Here is a 16,715-nt window from a genome sequence, read left to right on the forward strand (position 1 = left end):
CAGACATAATCCAAGTCATAGCTCTTGGGTTAACTTTTAGGAGTTCATAGGGGCCAGAGGATGATTTGATTTTGGATGGGGGAGGTTGGGGGAGACCTTTAATATTACTTTCAGGTCAGCATCTTAGCTGAATGTTCAAGAAGCATTTCTGCCATAATGCACAAATGTTTGCTGGTACTTGCTAAGTGCCAGGAATTAATGGGTTCCGGAGAAATGCATTTCTGCCCTTTGCCTCAATGAAACGACCATGTAGGGAGAGCAGGCTTTAAGCATCCCTTATTTAAGAGTCACTTTTGGTTTCTAACTTCTATCATGAAATAAATGTGATATAAAATGTATGATCAAAGAAAATGAAGAAAATGAGGAATCTGGCTAGTTTACATATAGAAAAGTTTAGCCATTATTTATCAAGAAAGAACCTCTCTTCCTAAAACTCTTTCATTATGCTTCAGAAAAGGTTTAGTTCCATCCTTGACTAGGATTTCAATTAGCACTGCTACAAAAAAACGTTTCTGTGATTTTTTTCTATCCTGTCAGTTAATTTTTGGGGAAAACAATTTGTTCTACCTCCAGGTTGATATATAGGAAATGAAACACTATCATGTCCCCATAGTGGTTGATCCTTCTAAATTCCCTGTTTTTCTCCTTTCAATCCTACCCAAGCCTTCAGGATCTCTCCCAATTCAGTAGTTTACTACCCTTTCAGAATTATGATCCAGATATATCACATCATATATCATATCACACCGTGACTCATAAACTCCTTTTCTAAGTAAAAGCTAAGCCTGACACAGAAGACCCAGTATAATTAAACCTGACTTCCAGCCCTGAAATTCTTAGTCAACTTTCAAGAATCATTTGAAATGCACTTCCAGAAGCCTTACCTGCTGGCTCTAGCCAGGTAAGATTGCTTTTGCCTGTGAACCCTTGTAGCGTTTAAACTTCTCCCATATGCTGCCTTAAGTCCTAGCCGTGTACTCATTTTTTTCACTCTCCCACTAGATGGTTGACTCCTTTAAAGGAGGGCCTTTTTGCAAATCTGTATTCACAAAGGGCCTAGATTAAACCTTTAGAAAGAGAGAGTTCTAGATTAGACGCATTGAATGGATGAGTGAAGGAATTCAGTCCTCAATTCTTAATATTGGGGAACTAAAGTACATACTTTTCTCAGTGTTCAGTATATTGTGCGCTTGTGACTTGGGCCATAAGACATTTGGGAGAATGCTCTGGTTCTGCTGGAAATGGAGATGGGGCTAATGAGGGCATTAAATTTTTTTTTCTGTTTTGTTTAAGGAAAAACTCGCCAAAAACAGTAGGAAGGAGAGAGAAAGGTTTCCATGGCAACCTCCAACGCTGTACCTCTGAAGATTCAGTTTATATGTTTAAAAAATGTGTCTCCATTTATTCTTCCCATGGAGATTGGGACTTGGTTAACTGCTAAAAAGTTTTATGGAGGTTTCAATGATATCTGTCATTTGGGGGGAAGGTAAAGTGAAGAGAAGGCTGATTAAAGGTGGTGAAACGCACTAAGGTCAGACTGCTGCTCTTTCTGGTTTTTCAGAATAAGTGTCTATGATGAGTGATGGAAGTGGAGGTGGGATGAAGCTCAGACCTGTCCCGGAAGGTCAGTGACTAGGCTGACTTATTGCCATGTTCTGTTCACAGTGCCCAACTCATCACACTATTAGCTTAAAAGAAAAGAAAATGGACCTTAGTAAGCTAGAGTTAAATTGATCCTCAAATGCAACAATTCTGGGGGGATGAAGGGGGAGAGAAAATATGTTAATCCAATAAATCAACAGATGTTTATAAAGAGAGGCAGAGTATATGAGGCATAAAACTTGAAGTCAAAGTTGGTTAAAAATCATATTTGCTCTGGCACTTGCTAAGAACTCAGGGAATGTCAGATGAGGGTGATGATGGAGATAGTGACAGCGATGGTTGTGAGATGATTTCCTTCTGTGCATAGCACTGTTGCGCAAAAAGTGACCTTTTATAGAGGCATTAGCCCCAAAGAGATTGTGGTTTAACCTAAGCTATATGATAGTCCAAACTTCTTAAAACAATGCCCCTGATTATGTCTCCTACGACCCCTCTCTTGCTCATGTCCTGCTACTACTACAAACACAGCCGATACCAACACACAAGCCACACCCACTTACTTTCTACCCTCTGGGCCCGCCAGGCACCAAGCTCTCATTCCTCCTGCCTTTACACCTGCCACTACTCCTTGGCATGTCCTTTTGCTCTTCATCTACCTGCTGACCCATCCTTTAGGCCTCAGCTTCTTTGAAACTGACCCTAAATCTCTTCTGTGGCCCAGGGCACTTGTATGTATCTTTGTTAGGAAGCATTTCTTTCCATCAACATTTATGATACACGTGCCAGACACTGAGCTAGACGCTGGGATACAAAGCCCAGGGAATCGTGATATCTGCCCTCAGGGACTTTTTTATTTGTTTTTATCATTTTGCTTGCCCTCAACAGACTGCTGTTATGTTTCTCTATCCATTTTTTCTTACCCCAAAGGCAGAATGCAGGGTCTGAAACTGTAATCGATAATAAGGATTGCTAGGATAAAATAAAGAAATGAGAGGCATTTAGTGCAGGGCACTTAAGCTAAAGAGACAAGGTTGTACTCATTTTGACGGGATGAATGCTGGAATACTTCTTTCGCACAAACAAGTGGGCATGCCACATCTGTGTTGCCCCATTCAGTCTATCTGTGTGTTGGAAAGAAGAGGGTCATAAGCCAATGGCTGTAGAGAGACACTTAATGCTTGTATTTTAATGTGTCTTGATCCAGTTATATTTTTGTTTTAGGATATTCATTGTTTTTATAATCATGTGGAAGTTATTTCACCTATTTGAGTAGGCCATTTAAAAGTGAATAGAATTAAAAGTCACTAACTTGATGCCCAGTATGTGATTGGTTTGCACTTTAAAGGAGGGTAAGCTTATTAGATAGAGAGACAGGTCCCAGTATATGAAATACCAGATGTTTCTCTGGAGAGAAAGTCTCCTTCAGAGAGAAGAGAGTCTTATATGTCTTTAATTTTTTTCCCCTCTTAGGTGATGCTTTGTTTATTTCATTTTTGTTCATTTGTACAAATTATTATTGAGCCACACGCTATATAGGGCACCTTGGCTCTGGGGCTGGCGTGGGGCTAGATCCAATCTGTGCAATGATACTAACTGTAGATTATCAGAATTTTTAAAAGAGCATAATAGCAGATGTAGGGCCAGTTCCCAGTGTACTTTCTGCCATAAAAATCTATTCCCTACCTACCTTTTTCAACCCGCAAAGCAATTTTACACCAAAGAAATGGCCAAATTTGAACCTGAGTGGTTGGATGCGTTTATTGTTGCACAAGTCTCTCGGTGAAAAAAAGCATTCTGCTGATTAAAGTTGTGAGAAACTCTTTCCAGCCAGGAGGAAAAATAATCTCTCTCTCTCTCTCTCTCTCTCTCTCTCTCTCTCTCTCTCTCTCTCCCTCCCTCCCCCCTCCCATTCCTCTGTCTGTTACCACTACTAGACAAATGAAGAAGGAATCCTTTTTCTTTCTCCCTTTTCCTCCAGAGCTGGAGGCCTGTCATTTGCTATCAAAGAGCCTGAGGCCTGAAACTCCAGGCAGCTGCTGGAAGCAAAAGCACCAGGCTCCTCTCTCCAGAGCTGACACCTATGTCCATCCCAGCTCCAGGGAGTTGCTAATAGGAGTGCAGATTAGCGTAGGTCATGTTCTCAAAATCAGGAGTGAGGCTATTAAACCCACAGGGTGACAATTGATTATACTCACTGTCCAACCTCCCCATGGACAGATGCTGGAAGAAACATTCTTCCCACCAGTTTACTTGGTTGTGAAAATTTTGGTAATGAGCACAGTTATCAAAATACTATTGGTAATGAACACAGTTATCAAAATACTAGGGCCAAGAGGCTGAAATTGATGACTTTGATGATAAAACCTTTTGTTATAGATTAATTTAATCTGTAAATATAACTATTTCCTATTTTTTTAAATGTCTTTCATGCACTATTTTTACTTAAAGGTCATGATGCTTGATCCCCAGAAAAACTGATGAACTTTACATGAGGGAACTAAAGTTCATGGACCTTCGGTAGGTAACCCACATTTATGGTTACCGAGTTAGGAAGTGGTAGAGATGGGACTCTGCCCCACGTTTTTATATTCTAAGACTGATGCTTTTTGTTTTAACCTGTCCAGAGATGTGCTGATATCTTTGTTTAATGCTGCTTACAACCTGTTATTATTGGTTAACATTTTCCCAGCAGTGCCTTCTAGAATTGGGAGGCGCATCTAACATGACTGATTAAAAGCTAAGCAAGATCAAAGACCATGCAGCAGGGACAAGCTGGTTTCATCAGCAGAGAGGACAAACCCAGGACCTTCCCTCACTAACACTGTTTCTAAAATGAGGTGTGATGGGTTTTGCTGGTGACTATGAAATAATCGTACCCTTCATTGTGTTTCCCATGCCATTTTGTTCTATTAATGGTTGCACTTTTAAATGTTGAGTTTTTACATTGTGTTGTTGATATGATAGGGTTTTTCATCACTATCTTTTTTTTTTAAACAGTTTGATGGTTTCTTCAAAAGTTAAACATATATACATCATATGATTCAGTCACTCTATCTATTCTTAGGTATTTTTTCAAGAGAAAGAAAAGCACATGTCTATACAAAGACTCAAAGAAGAACATTCATAATAATTTTATTTCTTTAGCCCCAAACAGCAAACAACCAAATCTATGCGGTATATCCATACAATAGAATACTACGTAGTGATAAACAGAAATAAACTCTTGATTATAAGTAACAATATGGACAAATCTCAAAATAATAATGGTAAGTGTAAGTACTCTGACAAAAAATATTTATACTATATGATTTCATTTATATAACATTTAAAAAAATACAAACAGATTTCCATGACAGACAGCAAATCCGTGGTTACCTAGGGATTAGCAAGGTCGGGGAGAGGTTACAGAAGGGCAGGAGGATACTTTTGGGAGCTATGGTTAGGGTTTCACAGACATTTGAGCTGGGCTTTCATGAATGAATTGGATTTCTTCTATATAGAAGTGTATGGGGAAGGGGACTCGAGGCTGAGGAAATATCAGCAGCAGGAAGAGGTAGAGAGATATGAAATTGTGCTTAGGAAACCACAAGTATTTAAGAGAGTTTGAAGTATGACTAAGAGAACTGCAATAAAGACAAGGTGTATTAGGGCATGACATAGGGCAGCAGCAGTGGTGGTCTTTGGATGCCACAATCACTATCCTGATTGTGGTGATGGTTTTACAGGTACATACATGTGTCAAACTGACCAAACTAAACACTTTAAATATGTGCAGCTTACTGCACATATTTGTCAATTATACTTCAATAATACTATTAAAATAAATGTCTGCCCCCCAAAAAACTTCCAATTATACATCTATCTGTTGAGTATTTTAATAAACTACTAAAATGCTTTTAAAAATCTTCTAAAGACACAGGTAAATGCTTATGTATACAATTAAGTGAAATTGCTCAAATATGTAACTTAATATAGGATGATGTCAATTACATAGAAAGCTTATGTACACACAGATAAAAATATCTCTGGTTAGAATCAGATCTATATCAATAATAGTCTTCCCTGGGTTATGGAATTATCACGACTTTTTAAAACCCATTTAACATTGGCCCTTCTCACATGCACCTGCTCTGGCCATGGATTTTAGACTGTCTCTAAAGCTGTCTGCCAGAGCAAAACACAACCAAAGTGACTGTCACTTTTACAATTGATGCTAATCGTTATTGGCAGACCCATGCTTCACATTTAGTCTGTGGCCGGATTAGCTCGACACATTGTGGTCTAATCCAATTGAAACAGGAAAATGTTCTTTATTTTTTATATCCAAGATACTGTGCTTGCTTGGTTCTGATGAGCTAATAAAAAAACAGAGGTGTTGGGAGCTTGAGACTCCAATGTAAAAGAAAGGCATACAAACAACTAATGAAAATGTAAGGCTGAATGAAGTATGTATTACCCCAAAGGTAAATAATGCTATGGGAGCAAAGGTAAAAAAGCAATTGAATTTGACAGGGAGACTTTGGGAGGGTTTCACAGACATTTGAGCTGGGCTTTCATGAATAATTGGATTTCTTCTATATAGAAGTGTATGGGGAAGGGGACTCGAGGCTGAGGAAATATCAGCAGCAGGAAGAGGTAGAGGGATATGAAATTGTGCTTAGGAAACCACAAGTATTTAAGAGAGTTTGACTAAGAGAACTGCAATAAAGACAAGGTGTATTAGGGCATGACATAGGGCAACAGCAGTGGTGGTCTTTGGATGCCAGATTTAGCAAATAAAAATACAGAATGACTAGTTAAGTGAGAATTTCAGCTGAACAACAAGTCATATTTTTGTAGATGTGTGTCACAAGTATTGAGTCGGGCACACACATACGAAAATTACTTGCTTATCTAAAAGTCAGATTTTACTGGGCATCCTGTATTTTTATCTGACAACACGGTGGGAGGAAGGGAGGGGGGGTGGAAGGTAAGGAAAATACAGAAGAGCAACACTCTGGCATTTGAGTTTGATGAGTTGAAGTTTCTCATCTGATCTTCATCCCCTCATTCTCCTCTAAATGTCTAACAATAGGAATGGAGGAGCCTGATCACTCAGGGGAAACTGTAGCTATTTTATATTGTCAAATTTGAAGGGCAAATTCAAAATATGACTGTCTTTGTATTGCATTTGAATGCCACCAGAGAAGAATGACTGCAAAAGAGGCACCAAGTAATCAAGTGAATGAAATGACTTGGCCAGTTGACATCAGCCAGCATCTGCTCCTGATCACTGCAGGACCCCAGTGTTTACACTGTGGATTATGAATCAGGAAACTACACTGGCAGAGTCAGGGACTATGTATAGAGCCAACAGCAGGTGCTCCTTCTCATCAGGGTGTTATTAATGTGTCTCCAGTAGGTAGTGTATATGGATCAAAGGACCTAGGGATAAAAGTAGGGGTGACTGTGCTTTTGGTCACTCCCAGTGACCCATCAAGGTAATTTCTATTTCCTGTCCCCACAACTTTAGGCTTGATAGGTCTAGAGCAGGGGTCAGCAAACCAGGTCAATGGAGCAAATCCTGCCCACAACCTGTTTTACCATAGCCCGATGAGCTGAGAATAGTTTTTACATTTTATTTTTTTCATATAGAGGAAGGGAGGGGGTGAGAGAGAAACATCAATGATGGGAGAGAATCATTGATCGGCTGCCTCCTGTATGCCCACCACTGAGGATCAAGCCCATAATCTGGGCATGTGCCCTGATTGGGAATCGAACCATGACCTCCAGGTTCATAGGCTGGCGCTCAACCACCGAGCCACACTGGCTGGGCAGTTTTTATGTTTTATCTATCTATATAAAAGCCTAAGCAACCATCTGAGCATTTGACTATCTGACTGGTAGCTATGAGGTGCAATGACCACCAGGGGGCAGATGCTCAATGCAGGGACTGCAGAGCTGCCGTGACTTGGCAACTGCGGTTCTCGGGTGATGCACCCAGAACCAGAGAGGAGGGAGCCTCTTGCAATCTGGGACCTCACGGGGGATGTCAGAGAGCCAGTTTCGGCCCCATCCCCGCAGGCCAGGGTGAGGGAACCCCACCGGCATACGAATCTGTGCAGCAGGCCTCTAGTAAGGTTATATATAAAAAAAAGCAATAGTGACAGAGACTGAATAATATGTATGAGGCCTTAAGAGCCTAAAATACTTTTTTAAAAAAATATGTTTTTATTGGATTTTAGAGAAAGAAGAAGGGAGAGGGAGAAGGAAGAGCTAGATAAAAACATGGATGTGATGTGAGAGCAGAACATTGATTGGCTGCCTCCTGCTGCCCCCTACTGGGGATTGAGCCCACAACCTGGGCATGTGCCCTAACCGGGAACTGAACCAGTGACCTCTTGTTTCATGGGTTGATGCTCAACTATTGAGCCACACCGGCCAGGCAAGAGCTTAAGGTATTTATTCTCTGACTTGGATCTTGGGTCCCAGAGAAGAAGGATACTTTCAGGGGACACAATACTAAACTGCCATCAGGTTTCTTTGGATACTTTGTGCTTGTAGGTCAGCAGGCAAAGAATGAGGTTATGGGCAGGGGTGACTGACCTTGATCATCACAAGGAGATATGATTGTTGCTACATATTTTGGGCCATTAGTTGATGTGCTGGGGCATTTCTTGTTAGTCTTATGCACAGTTTTAATTGGATCTGTAGGTGCAGCAGCTAAGTTCTCATAAAACACTCAGAACCCACATAGATGAGGTACACTCTGCCAGGCAACCTAGCAGTCCAGTGAAAGAGCTAGAGAGCCAGCGGGGAATCTAGAATGGGTGATGAAGGAGGGAGGTGATAATATCAGTTACAGCCACAGGGCCAACAGCAGCAGTACTAACCCTCCTCGTATAAACTTTTCTTGAAATTGTGACCAACCAGAATCCTGGACAAATATTGTCTGGATGGACCGAAGTTCATGTGGATATGTGAGGTTCAAGGGTGGAAAGTGGTGGATGCTATTAATGTATCATTTACCAGGCCAATGTTCCTAACTTGCCATGGCTGCTAATGGCTCAGAGCTGCCCATTTCTCCTGAGCATTGCCCTTGGTTACACAGGAGGAGCTGCCTTTTGGTAAGTGACTGATGACATGAGGGAACAAAAGGCCATTCTTCTTGCTACAAAGTTCTCCAGAGCTCCCTGTGGCGTTGGACTGAGACTAGTCTCTAGCCAAAGCAGAGCTCACATTTTTGCTTTGTTTTATTTTGTTTCCTCTTAGCCTATACTGCTTAATTCCTATCATTCTCTTGAGAGGACTCTCTTAATAAATCAATTTCACACCAATTCTTGTTTTAGGTTCTGCTTCCAGGAAACCCGAACTAAGGCAAAGTACTATATGATCTTATCATCGCATACCTCGCTAACCTCATTTCCTACTACTTTTCCTATCTTACATATTTGATTCCAGTCGTGCTGGCTTCCTTGCTGTTTCTTGATATGCTAAGCTTATGTCATTTTCTGGGTCTTTTGTACTTAAGTTTTCCTACACCTGAAACTCTGTTCTCTCAATAGCAGTTAGGCTCACCCCCTCACTTCATGCACATTTCTAACATATGTCACCTATTTAGAGAAGCCCTCTCTGAATATGATTCTACCTAATGTACCCTGCCCTTCTATCTCCTTGTTCTTCATTATTTTTCATAGAGCCTAACTACCTGACATTGTACCGTACTTTTTTTTTTTTTTTGCCTGTGTATTATCCACCTCCCTGACAAGAATATAAACAAAATGATAGGGCATTTTCTATTCCATTTGCTGCAATATCCCCAGTCCTTAAAATGCTATCTGGCAATAGTAGGAATTAATGAAGAATGTCACTTCATGGCTGTCACTCTACTTATTTATAAGTTGTGAATCTTGAATTCAAATCCAGATTTGTCTGGCTCCAAAGACCTTGCTTTTGGCTTTGATCCCTGTCACTGCACATTCATTTTCCCCCAGCTCTTCTATTTACCAACTCACTTAATCTAATTCACTTGACATCAGAGTTCCAGTGAGGCTAAATTTCCTGACATCCCCACATATTTTTAAGGTAATGCCATCTGTTAAAACAAATAAAATGAAAAATTTCAGTGGTTTAACACAAAGTTTACTTTGCTCACATAAATCCCAGTGGGGGTAGTGTTTGAGGAGGATAGGTTGGTGTTTTGTTCTATGTTGTCATTCAGGGCCCTAAGCTGATGGAGGTATGCCATCATTACAGCATAGCTTCCAAGGTTGTCCTGAGGTTCAATGAGTCAGCACAATTAGGGGACAAGGATGTATTTTGGATTCCTGAGACCAAATTCAATTTTTAAGGGGGAGTTCTCACACTAACAACAAGCTGTTCTTCAACATAAGCAAGAATGCAACTCAATTCAACACACTTTTGACACTATCTACCTGAGGACAGAGTCAGATTCAACAGGTTAAGGGTTCAGGGCTATAAGACTCCCCCCCCCCCCAACCCCAACACTTCAGATGCCAATCACAAGCCATGGTTGTTCATTACCTGTGCTTCTCACCCACTGGCTATATTGAAGTTTCAAAGTGCCACACCCTGGAGTTCAGACATCATCAGCAAGACCAGGTTGTTACTTGTGCTTCTGACCGACAGGCTGTAGATCAGAGGACTCCATGATCCCCTTCCTGGGTTGGATTAATTTGCTAGAGCAGCTCACAGAAATCAGGAAACCCATTTACTCACTAGGTCACTGGTTTCTTTTCCAAAGATCTAACTCAGGAACAGCCAGAGAGAAGAGATGTATAAGGCAAGGTAAGGGGAAACAGCATGGGCTTCCATGTTCTCCCCAGGCACTCTGCTTTCCAAACTCTCTCCTGGGTTTTTCTGGAAGCTTCATTACCGAGTGATAGTTGATTAAATCATTGGCCATTGGTCTTGATTCAATCCCCTTCCAGAGATTGGAGGTTGGGGGAAAGAGTTACTGAAAGTTCCAATCCTCTAATCACATGGTTGACTTCCTGGTCACCAGTCCCAAGCCTAAGGACTTTGCAAAAGTTGCTTCATTAACATAACAAAATACAACTTTATTGCTTTTATCACAGGTAATTCCAAAGGTTTAAGGATCGCTGTGCCAGGAATGGGGTTGAAGACCAAAATTATATTTCTCATTATAAATCATTATATTACAGGATGTGAAAAAAATCACATGGCATTTTTTTTATTGGCTAGGTCTGGAAGTAGTACACATCACTTCCACTACCATTGAATTGACCAGTTGTCCATCACATTACCCTACAGGGATGCAGAGTAGGTTGGAAAATGTAGTGTTGCATCTTCCAGCCCTTTCTTGGCAATGACTGTGTACAACTGAAGGGAGCATGAGTCTTTGATGGAAAACCAACTCCCATCTACCACAGGCTCCCTCTCCTACAACCAGTGCACTCTGCTTTCCAAACCAGAGCACACTATCCCTTCCCATGGGGGAAAATCCTGTGTTCCATTTACTTACTGCATCTAGATCACCCCAGAGGCAGAATGTCTCACTATTTGACTAACCTTGATTCAGAGAAGAGAAGTGGTTGCAGGAGCTGTTTGATCTTCAGAGTTTTGTAGAGGAGTAAAGAGAATCTTATTCACAAACTTTACCCTACTTGGACTGAGTTTCTCTTTCATAGTCATTATCTCCTTCAGCTTGAGACTCTGGCATTACTCAGTAATATATTTTTCTTCTCACAAAAACAGATGGTACTAAAAATCCTAACCAATGTTTTACTAAGCAAGGTATTCAATATTAATTTACCCCTCCCAATAAATACTCTGTAATTTTGCTTATAACATTTGCTAGTCATTGTTTAAAGTTTGTTTGTTTAGAAATATGTCTTGTTTGCCCCTTTGCTATCTTACTCTACATTAATTAGGGAGAAATGTGTCCTTTGTATTTCAAGTAAGACAAAGGAAGTCATTATTTTATTGGAACACATAACCTACCATTCTTAGGGGCAGTAGTCACAGTTTCTGGATTTAAACCATCAGGCACCCTCCCATTGCCAAGTGAGTTAGCACCTTATCTAGGATTGAAAAGACCTTTGAATAATATAATTTTCTTTTCCGTGCTGATTGCAGTGCAGGTAATAGTTTTCATGTAGCCTTATTTTTGATAGTGAATAAAGTTAATGTAAAATCCTGTAGCTAATGATGGTTGATATCTCTATTTTAGTATGATCTGACTTACTTTGGTTGGGAGGCATTGGGGGAGATAGGTAGATAGATAGATAGATAGATAGATAGACAGCTAGATAGATAGATAGATTTCTGTTCATTCTTTTGGTCATTATGGTCGCTTGTCCTATATAATAAAAGCCTAGTATTCAAATCGACCGAACAGCATAATGACTGGCGGAACTACTGGTCACTATGATGCGCACTGACCACCAGGGGGAAGACGCTCAGCGCAGGAGCTGCCCCCAGCCTGCAGGCCCCAGGCCGGCCAAGGCAGGTGCCAGCAGGGGCCCCCCGGATCACCCCGCCGGTTGCCCCCGCAGAGGGAGGCGACCAGCGGTGGTGGCGGGGGGTGGGGCCGGCAAGGGGGCGGGGCCAGGCCGGCCAAGGTGGGTGCCAGTGGGGGCCCCCCGATCGCCCTGCCAGTCACCCCACAGATCAGCCCTGATTGCTGTCTGGGCCTAGGGACCCTACCTATGCATGAATTTTGTGCACCAGGCCTCTAGTTACATCAATAATACTCAGTTAATTATGCACACCAATAACCATTTCCTTGGATAGTCCCCTCATAAATTGACTCTGGGCTTGATCCTGTGGCTTGTTTTGGTCAATAGGATACCAACACACATGACACAAACAGCAACTGTTACTGGACTTAAATGTCAGATTCTTGAGTCTCAATGTCATAGAAATGAGCACTGAACTCAGTATAAGACCAAGCAGATAGTTTATTGAAAAGAGCTTGTGCACAAGGGAATTGACCAGAAAAGAGAAGTCGAGCTCCTCGAGGGGTTCTTGTGGGTGGTTTATGTAGGGGCCTTGGGGTGGGTGTAGGTCTTGGGAATGAAGATGAGGTCAGTTGTCCCAATATCATCATCTGGTGGTGGTTGATTGGAGTAGTCATAAGATGTTTTCCATGGTCAGTGGACCACTCAAAGGGTCTATAAAATAATACTTGTGCAAAAATTCTAGTTTATCATTTAATGAACAAAACTACTTTGCAGAACATAAATGAAAAAGGATGTTATTGTCATACATTCTTTCCTTTAAGGATGTGGTTGGGTTAATTTCAACTACAGAATTTTATTGAGAGCAAGGAGTCATAGTCAGGTCTCTAAGATAGAGTTCTTTCAGTCATGATAGAGTCCAAATGTTACCCTTATCCTGTCCCACAACCTGCTAAGGGCTGGAACATTGAGGCTTACCTTTTAGAATGCTGTTTCAGAAGTGTGTAGAAGGTTCAGAAAGAAGGCAGAGAAGTGGAAAGGAGATGAAGGGGCAGATGTATGGCCTTGTAAGCAAGAGACATGGACTTCAACTTGAAGGAGATAGGATGTCACTAAAGGCTTTGTTGTAGTGTCTAAGGATCTTTATAATTGATAGACAGCCTTGTATAAGTTTAAAGTTCTGCAAAATGAATTGACATACATATATTGTGAAATTATTACCACAATAAGGTAATCTATCTCATATAGTTATAAACAAAAGTTTCTTTGTGATGTGAACTCTTAGCAACTTTCAAATATGCCATGTGACAGTGTTAAACATAATCATGTACATTACTTCCCCAGTACCTATTTATCTTATAATTGGAAGAAGGTGGTCAAAAGGTATAAATTAAAGGCTTTAAAGAGGAAAATAATATCAAATTTGTCATTTAAAAAGATTACTCAGGCTGTTGGGTATAGGACTCACTGGAAAGGTTTGCCAGGGAGACTAGTTGGGTAATTTTTGCAATGGTCCAGTGGGCCTCAACTGGGCCATTGGTGTAGGATTGGTGACAGATTGAGACTTTTAAGGTAGAATATAAAAGCTAGTTATTTAGTCCATGGATTGGTCAGGATATCAGCAAGAAATACATGCATATTCAAAACAGGTTAATTTAAAGAAAGTTTAATAAAGGACATATTTATAAAAATTGGTGCATGATAAAGCAAAACCATGGCAGCTGGATTTTTAATTATTATTTTTTAAAATTTCTTTACAAGTTAACTGCCTTTGAAAAACAACAACAATGACCTATTTTTAAAACTCACACATTACTGGGAAAGCACAAATTCTGGTTAAGGTGCACTAAACTGTTATTGATGAACATAGTGAAGGAAGAAGACAATAGGAAATGTCTGAATAGAGACCCAGCAAAGGAATCTTTGATTAGTTTTTATCTTCCATCCTTCCTTGCTTCCTTCCTTTTATTCTAACCTTATTTATTTTTTTCTATTAAGAAACAATAATAAATGTATTCATGAGAGAGGTGATTTTCTCCGCTAAGACTAGGGGTGATACTGAAACCTCTTTCTGGTTAATTCAGAAAGCCCAGGCTAAGAGGTTCAGGTGATTAACTCTGTGAGTCTTGAAAGTTTTAACCTGGTGCAGATTTTTGTTCCTCTAGGGCAGTGGTTGGCAAACTGCAGCTCGTGAGCCGCGGTTTGCCGCTCTGTTGACTAATGAGTTTGCCGACCACTGACCTAGACTCTCGATTCCAATAATTACAGGCTGTTGTTGTTCCTTGTGATTAAGCCCCTAGGGCATTGTCCAGAATCCTGCAGAGGGAATGTGAACATTTTTCTTGGCAGCTTCTTATAGTTACCTACCTTCGTGCTTCCCAGTTGTTAAATGCACTTAAGAAAATCTAGCATTATGCACAAAGTTCCATTTAACCTACGATGTTTTACAATGAATTTATTTATATTTAAGTGAAAGGGGAAAAATGCCATTGAGACTAGACATATTAGCAATTCTCTTCCGTGAGTTAACTGGTGTTAGGAATAGTATCAGTCATTTAATCTATCTCGATACCTAATTAATACTGATCTGTTATCTATATGTATCTATATCAGAATATCAGCCTCATTGTTGAGTACATGAGTTCTAAATAACAGCTACTTTGGTTTGAGTGCCTTTTACTGGTTAGGTTCTGTATTAAGATCACATAAACGGTCTCAATCGATCCTCCAGGGATCTTGCAGGATATATATAACTATTACATTTTTTTTTAAAAGGAAGCCAAGGCTCAGAGAGGTTAGGTAACTTTCCTAAGTCAGAAAGTGGCAGTGTTCATATCAGGATTAACTTTCAAACACAAATTCTTTTAAATATCCATGTTATTTCCCCCTCTTTTTTTTATTAGGAGACTATAACTTACTATTTGATGGCTGAGTAATATAAACATAGAAGCCATTGCTACACTTATTGTACAGATGATAAAACAGTGCCAGAGATTTTAAAGTGATTGGTCCATGCAACTCTGGAAACTAATTCGCAAGACTTTAGAAAGTTCTCAAAGGTAAAGTACTACCTTTTATAAGATGACCTCTGCAATGAACAAAGTTAAGAAAGAGCCCTAGTTAAGAAAGAGCTCTAGCTGGTTTGGCTCAGTGGATAGAGCATTGGCTCTTGGACTAACGGGTCCCAAGTTTGATTCTGGTTAAGGGCACATACCTCGGTTGCAGGTTCTCTGGCCCTGGTTGGGGTGTACAGGAGGCAACCAATGGTTGTGTCTCTCTCACGTGGATGTTTCTGTCTGTCTCTCCCTCTCACTCTCTCTAAAAATGAATGGAAAAAATATCCTCGGCTGAGGATTCACAACAACAAAAAAAGAAAGAGAGGGTAATGGTTTAACAGAAATGATGAATTGTCATATTTATCAAAATATTTTATTAAGTTAAAGAAGGGATTATTTTTCCTCTTTGCCCCAGAAAATTCTTTTTTTTAAATTAAGGTATTATATTTGTACATATCTTACCATTGCCCCCCTACAGAAAATTCTTTATCAAATAGGTAATTTTCAAGGGACAATATGGCAAATATTAATATTAAAAATATGAATTAATGAAACAGGGAAGTGAAATGTAAATGCTTTTATAGGCTTGATGACTATCTTCTAGCTGATCTGAAACTGTTGAGAGCTTTCGTTTGTATTCATCTACTTGGTTTACCTCTAACTTTGCTTCACTGAATAGGTTTTATTTCTTGAGATTGTAACTTAAGGTCGTTCTCAACAAACAGTCTCAACTCCCACGTCTGCAGTAAGCCCCAATGTTTCTCGCTGCCATCAGGACTGTGTATCCTACCACAATTTTCCGTTGGGCTCTAAGTCAGGATGTTAAGATACCGACTAAAGCTATGGCAGCCGAGATGTAAGAAGTCCTCATGGAAACTCTGCAGTTCAGCTCCAAGTCTCTTCCTAATTGGTCCCAGTCTTCACCGCAATAGTTTCCCCAAATCTTGTATCATGTTGATATATTGACTGAGCTCTGCTTCAGATGGATCCCATCTGGATTCTTTTCTTTTGGGCCTTACTGTGAAAAATGAACAAATTACTTGAATTTTAAATAAAGGTAATCTCATTTTGTCTGGACCAGACATGTCCAGTAGAGAAATAATGTGAACCACACATGTAGTTTTCTACTAAGGATGTTTGGAAAACAGTAAAAATAAAAAGTACAGTTAATTTTTTACTTTAACCCAAAATATTCTCATATAATATGTAACCAATGTAAACATTTTTTCATGATATATTTTATGTTCTTTGTACCCAGTTTGTGAAAGTTGGTGTGTCTAGCATATTTCCACTTGAACTAATGACATTAAATGTTCACTAGTCACATGTGGCCAGTGCCTGCCGTATTGGCCAGTACAGGCCTGGACTTTATGATGATGGGCATAAAAATAGTTTTTTGTACGATGAAAACTTGCATTAAAGACTCATGAAAACTGCCATAAAAACAATTAAGAATCAGGAAATCAAATATTTATTAAGTGTGGACTATGCACTATACTAGGTGCTGGGGGTATGGTGAAAGTGGGTTATTTGAAAGAAGTTTAAAATAAAGCTTTCCCATCATTCCATCTCTAAAGAGCCTAAATACCCCCAAATGGCTGCATTGGGGGATGGCTTGGTAAGATAAAATAAACCA

Source organism: Cnephaeus nilssonii (assembly GCF_951640355.1).
Source record: "Cnephaeus nilssonii genome assembly, chromosome: 13".
In the NCBI taxonomy this organism is placed as follows: domain Eukaryota; kingdom Metazoa; phylum Chordata; class Mammalia; order Chiroptera; family Vespertilionidae; genus Cnephaeus; species Cnephaeus nilssonii.